Consider the following 6,347-nt stretch of genomic DNA (forward strand, 5'->3'; position numbering starts at 1 on the left):
TTGATCCTTTTTCTGAGCAAGAATCCTGACACTGTCCAAATGTGTTTAACTTGTTTTTTGGCAGCAATAAACATGACAGTTTACTTATTTTAATTTAAGACATGTTTTATTTTAATTAAGTTTAAAACTTTTTTATTTAATGTAAAATTATATTTTGTTTTAATTTACTTTCAAATTCTTCAGTTGCTGAAGGGGCTGCATAGTTTTCATATTGCATAGTTCAGAATAGCTATAATTGTACCAGATGGTTGCATTCAGTTAAGTTGGACTAGACTGTAATACAAACCGTTCAGTATGTCAACAATAAAACTGAAATGAGAGAAAGACTGAGTGTGAGACTTTGATATTAGATAAAATGAATATTGATAACGTTTACCTTCATGTACAGAATCTGAATATCGCAAAATATTTTTAAATTTTGCAATAATATCGTATCGTGCGTTAAGTATCGTGATAATATCGTATCGTGGGATATATGGTGATTCCCACCTCTAGTATCCACCCAATGCTTGGCCTGAAGGACTGAACCCATAGTGTGGGCCACAGCAGCTCGTTGAGCAGCCGGATGAGATTGTGTCTTGAAATCAACTGACATGTTCAAGCGCTACTCTAAATAGAATTACAAAAAAAAAAAATGATAACAATAATGAAACTTTAGTGCAGGAACCAGATGCTCATCATCTGTTCCACATCCACCTTTTCCTTTTTTTTTTCTGCCTGTCCCATTTGGTTCTTTAGCCATCAGAATTGTTGTCTGAAGACCAACAAGGATACCCAATGGATTTACTTTGCCAAATGGATCATCGTGGCATTGCCATATTGGTCCATTTGGTCGATCTTTGTTTTTATTATTTATTATATTTTATTTTCAGATGTTACAGACGGGACAGACATGAGTGAGGGATAGGAAAGGGAGAAAGAAAGAGGAAGGAAAGGAAAAACAGAAGGGGAGAGGGACAGTGAGAAAGGGGGGGAGAAAAAAAATAAAAATCTCCTGGATCACCTGTTGAGAGAAGAACACGAGGTTGTTTTTGTCTTTATCAAGATTCCCGCTTTTTCCATGTCTGCTATTACTGGACGGATTCCAGCTTTTGCTTCAGCAGACAGTGGGTATTGAGGTTTCATTGGCCTGTGGTTTGAGATGGTTTTAACTTTAATTGCATCAGCATTTTTTATTAGGCCCACGTCGGTCGGGCCTGTTGACCACAAAGTTTTTGGTAGGCTGGATATGTCTGGTCAGGACGTATTTACCATATTTTGTCAGTAACTATCTTCTGTGAGACAGTAGTGTGCTGTAGGCATGTCTAAATGTGTGCTTGGGGTCGTGATGAGGGTCCACCCGAGTGTGTACCTCATACACCCTGTTCTACAGCTTTGGAGCCAACCTTCATGGGTATCTTCAGTTTTCTCTTAATGGTCATTTTGTACCCTGCTGAGAATCGTGCCTAAATCGTTCCACTCGGCGGAAAGGTTTTTTTCTATGAGGGGGAACAGGCCATAAGGGCCAGGTGGGTCTGGAACTCCTCCCATGTCCCTGTTGTAAGGATCTGTCCCTATTTCTTCTTGCTCTTTGTGTGTGGGGACGTCGCGAGACATTTAATTCAATTGGTGTCTGGCTGAGGCGTATGGGCCTTGTGGTGGTAGGAACGGATTCGTTGGGGTTTTTTTTGTGGTTGTGGGTGCCTCTGAGGCTGAGGGTTCTGGCTGATATGGTGGTGGTTGTGAACAGGCCACCTGTGGAACTGGTGGTTTATTACTGGCCTGAGATGTGAGTTGCTGTCTAGACTGTTTCTGCTTTCTATTTTCAGCACGCCTTTGTTCTTCCTGTTTCCATGGCTGAAAAAAGTTCATGTACTCAGTCATGAGTTTTGTTTTTGTCTTGCCTGGCTTATGTTTATCGACCTCTTCCTTTAAACATTTTTCTAAATGTTTTATTGGTTCTGAACTACATTTCCCTTTTCCAAGACCATGATAAACTCATTGAAGGAAATGTAGCCATCTCCGTTTGTGTCAGCCTCCTGGATGGTCCTATCAGCAATGCTGCCGAGTTCTTCATCTGAAACGTTGACTCCAACAATCATCCGCAAGACCTGCAGGAGCTCATCTCGGGAGATCTTGCCATCTCTGTCCAGGTCATATAGACGGAAAGCAAAAAGCAGCTTGTTTGTTCTGCTGTTCAGGGGCTCTGTAGCTGAGGGGTTCTTGTTCTTCTCGTTGTCTTCGATTGGTCTGAAGTGAGCCAGGGTCCGCATGAAGCCCCGGAAATTTACCTGGTCCTCTCAAAGGGAAAGAATGCGTTGATGATTATATCTCCCAGAGGGTTGATGGCCAACTCGGGGATTCTCTGGAAATCTTCTCGACTGAGGGTGCCGTTTTCCCCTTTATCCAGGCTGGTGAAACGTCTGTACAGGTGAGTGATCTTCCTGTGGGAAAAGCCAGTTTCCTTCTTAATTTCTTCAATTTCCTCTTCTCTGAGTAATCTGGACGCTCTGGATCCCATGGTGAGATGTTAACGGAGGTTTAAAATCGAGATGATTCGCTAAGGCGTCTTGCGCAAGCTCTCCAAGAGTCTCTATTAAAACACCTTAACCACACAGTTAGGTTTCAGCCCTCGCTGACTCAGAACAAAGTAAGACAATCAGAGCTCGATTGGTTTTTACTTGTGCAGGGGAAGCCTGGTCGGATTCTCAGAGTTGCAAGCTCTACACCCAAACTCAGACAACTCCAACTCCAGCCTTTTATTGAATGAAAACAGTTACACAACCGCCCATTGTAAACCCCATATGTTGTGTGGTAAAAGCTAAGGCACTGTGTGTGTGTGTGTGTGTGTGTGAGTGAGAGAGAGTGTATGTGTGTCTGTATACGTGACTTCCTGCTTACAAACGTTTTAACCGCATCTCTAGTCATAAAAGGGTCATCTCCCCTCAACCTCGTATATGGCTTAACCTCTTTAACAGTCCACCATTTACATGGTGAGCCCATAAAGGGCAGGAAGTGAACACTCCTTACCAAATAAGGAAACCAGAATCTTACATAGATTGTGCCTGCAGTTGAAAACTATAGCTAGTAACATCCCCAACATCCTACATGTGGGGGAGGAACAGAAAATATCTGAACATACAGTTCAAGACAAGGTCCAAGCACAATAATGACAACTTTTAACAAAATCACTCCAACACACACTCCCCTAGCCTGGCACATTGGTTTTCTCCAGGAGCTCATAAGCAGGTGATTGAGCTGCTTTTACTCTCTAACAACCCAAAAAGCCTAATAAAGAATCACAATCAACCAGTGTGTGTTTTTCTTCATTACGGTTTTTAAATACAAATCAGTCAGTCAATTAATAAAAATACAAGTAAGGGTAATGGAACCCCTGGTCTCCATTACACACATAAATACCATAAAGACACTAAGTCGTAGAGCTCTGAACTCCTTGCTTCTATGATATTTACACTTCTTCTTGGCCTTCTCCTTCACTCTGAGTCACTCCAGGATAAACGCATCAGCTCAGACATACAATAATTAAAATATGTGTAGGTGACCGTTTGGCAGAAGACGATGTCGAGGCGGTACTGCAGTGACACGTCCGTGGCTATCGTCGGGGCGGTGTCCTGCATCAGAAGGAAGTCAATAGACTTCTTGGCTTTGTTGCTCATCATGGCGCTGTAGTCCGTGGGCGTGGCCTGCAAAAAGTGTAAATAAACCATCAGAGACCAAACACAAATATGCCTTCCAACCACTAGTTTAGACAACATCTTGCAAAGAGTGTGTATTTCAGAGTGCAGTTGTTTTTAAATTTGACAGAAACAGAAATAAAGACGGAAGAGAAGGACAACAGGGAAAGCAGAAGCACCGACACACTGAAATCTTTTAGGGTCAAGCTCCAGAACTAGCCACAAATCCTGCTGGAAAGAACCTAAAAATACTTAAAAATACTTGCAGAGATCGAATGGAGCCGTTAACTCAAAAGCCTGGTGTCAGGCATGTTCTTTAATAAATAAGAAACGAGCTGATATGTTACAGACCCCAGTCTTTACGTAAAGAAAAAGCTGACATTTAGAGCGGTCTCGCAGCAGATTTTAAAACAGTGACACTGATTTGTGGGGTTTTTGGGCACAAATTTGAACCTTTTTGTTTTATCCATGTCCTTGAACTCAGCTCGTGACTTGGGCGCTTTCATATGTACCGATTCATTTAGGTTTGTGCACTGAGGCCAGATTTAGGTATTAAAAACGAGTCAGTTATAACACTTCTTACATTAGTTAAAAAGCTGAGCTTACACTAAACCAACATTTAAGAAGCTCCTCACTACGGCAGCCGTAATGCTCTGACAATCCATCAAGCAGTGCAGCTTACCAAAGTTGTACTAAAACAGTTTTTAACAGATTTCTGCACGCCAAAATCGGTTTGAGGTCAGTAAGCACAACCAGAATTCATACATAGGCACACTTTCGATTTTTGAGAAAATTTATTAAGTGTGTCATATAGTGTGGAAAATATGTTATACAGAAGAAAAGAATATTTCGCGATATATATCGTTACCGCACGTGCTTCAAATTATACCGCGATATGGATTTTAGGCCATATCGCCCAGCCCTAATGTGACGCCCGACTTTACTCTCAACTTACTGTTTCTTTGCTTCCTCAAACTTCTGGATGAGCTTCCTCAGAACGCCATTTTTAGAAACAGTGAGAGGCCGGTGCTCCGACAGTTACGACATCATATGTCTTTTCTGGAAAGACAAACAAGGATGTTTTAGAGGCACAAAAAGAAGTATGTGCGATCCCAAGAAGATTTTTTTTTTTTTTAAATCAAATTATTTATTATTTATATAAATGATATTTGTAAGGCATCTGATATATTAAAATTAGTATTATTTGCAGATGACACAAATATTTTTTGTTCTGGGGGGAATCTAAAGGAGCTGCTGGATACAATTACTTCAGAAATGTGCAAAATTAAAAAATGGTTTAACAGGAACAAACTATCGCTAAATCTAAGTAAAACTAAAATTATCTTATTTGGGAATTCCCTTAGAAATGCACAAGTGCAGATTCATGTAGATGGTGTGGAAATTGAAAGAGTACTTGAACATAAGTTTCTTGGTGTGATTATAGATGATAAATTAAACTGGAAGTCTCATATAAATCATATACATAACAAAATTTCAAGAAGTGTCTCAATCTTGAGTAAAGTAAAACACATTCTGGACCACAAATCACTCCACATTCTCTATTGTTCCCTGATTGCACCGTATTTGAATTACTGTGCAGAGGTTTGGGGCAATACTTACAAATGTTCGCTATCATCAATCTTTATATTACAAAAAAGGGCCATAAGGATAATCCATAAAACTGGTTACAGAGATCATACAAATCCACTATTCTTAAAATCAAAAATTCTAAAATTCACAGATCTGGTTCATTTTTTCACAGCACAAATTATATATAAAGCAATAAATAACCTGCTTCCTGACAATATTCTAAAAATGTTTTCTAAAAGGGAACGGGGATACAATTTGAGGGGGGAATTAAATTTAAAACATCCTCGTATCCGTACAACATTAAAAAGTTTTTGCATCTCTGTGTGTGGAGTGAAGCTGTGGAACAGACTAAGTAAAGATATGAAGCAATGTCCAAGCATGGCGCAGTTTAAAAAGCGGTTTAAGGATATGGTTTTTACAGGGTACAGGGAAAAGGTAGAGATTTGATAGGGTGTTCTTGTCTAATATTTTCATGTGTGTGCGCATGCACGGGTTTGTTGGTATGGGTATATATGTATGTGTATATGTATGTATATGTATGTATGTATATATATATATATGTGTATATATATATATATATATATGTATGTATATATATATATGTGTATGTGTGTGTATGTATGTGTGTGTATATATATATATATATATATATATATATATATATATATATATATTAAATATATATAAAATTGTAGGTTGTGTATCCTTCAGGTGTTAATGGGGTTATTGAAAATGTGTATATGTGCGTATGTGTGTATATACGTAGGTATGGATAGATAGAAACATATATGTGTATATATTAAAAAAAAAAAAAAAAAATTACACATAACATATAATGTAATTACAAGGAGGTATTTCTGTAGTCTATTGATACTAGATAGTGGAAAAGGGGTGGGATTAAATAAGCTTATGCTTCTTCCTGCTCCTTTTTGAACATGGACGTTATTTGGAGTTGTGGTTGCTCGTTTTCCTTTTGTTTGCTTTGTTCATTTGTCTCTTTTAATTCTATTTTTTTTTTTATACTTTTTCAACATGTTCAAAATAAAGATTCAATCAATCAATCAATCAATATGTATTTGTGTC

The 6,347-nt window shown here is 38.7% G+C and overlaps 1 pseudogene; it reads right to left on the bottom strand.

The window, feature by feature from the left end:
* Positions 1-654: 654 nt before the first annotated feature.
* Positions 655-2,501, bottom strand: LOC146617487 (calcineurin B homologous protein 1-like; annotated as a pseudogene).
* Positions 2,502-6,347: the final 3,846 nt, after the last annotated feature.

The sequence above is a fragment of the Diplotaxodon limnothrissa genome, linkage group LG15 (assembly GCF_057381915.1).
Source record: "Diplotaxodon limnothrissa isolate DT_005_m linkage group LG15, D_limnothrissa_male_GT1.1, whole genome shotgun sequence".
Taxonomy (NCBI): Eukaryota; Metazoa; Chordata; class Actinopteri; order Cichliformes; family Cichlidae; genus Diplotaxodon; species Diplotaxodon limnothrissa.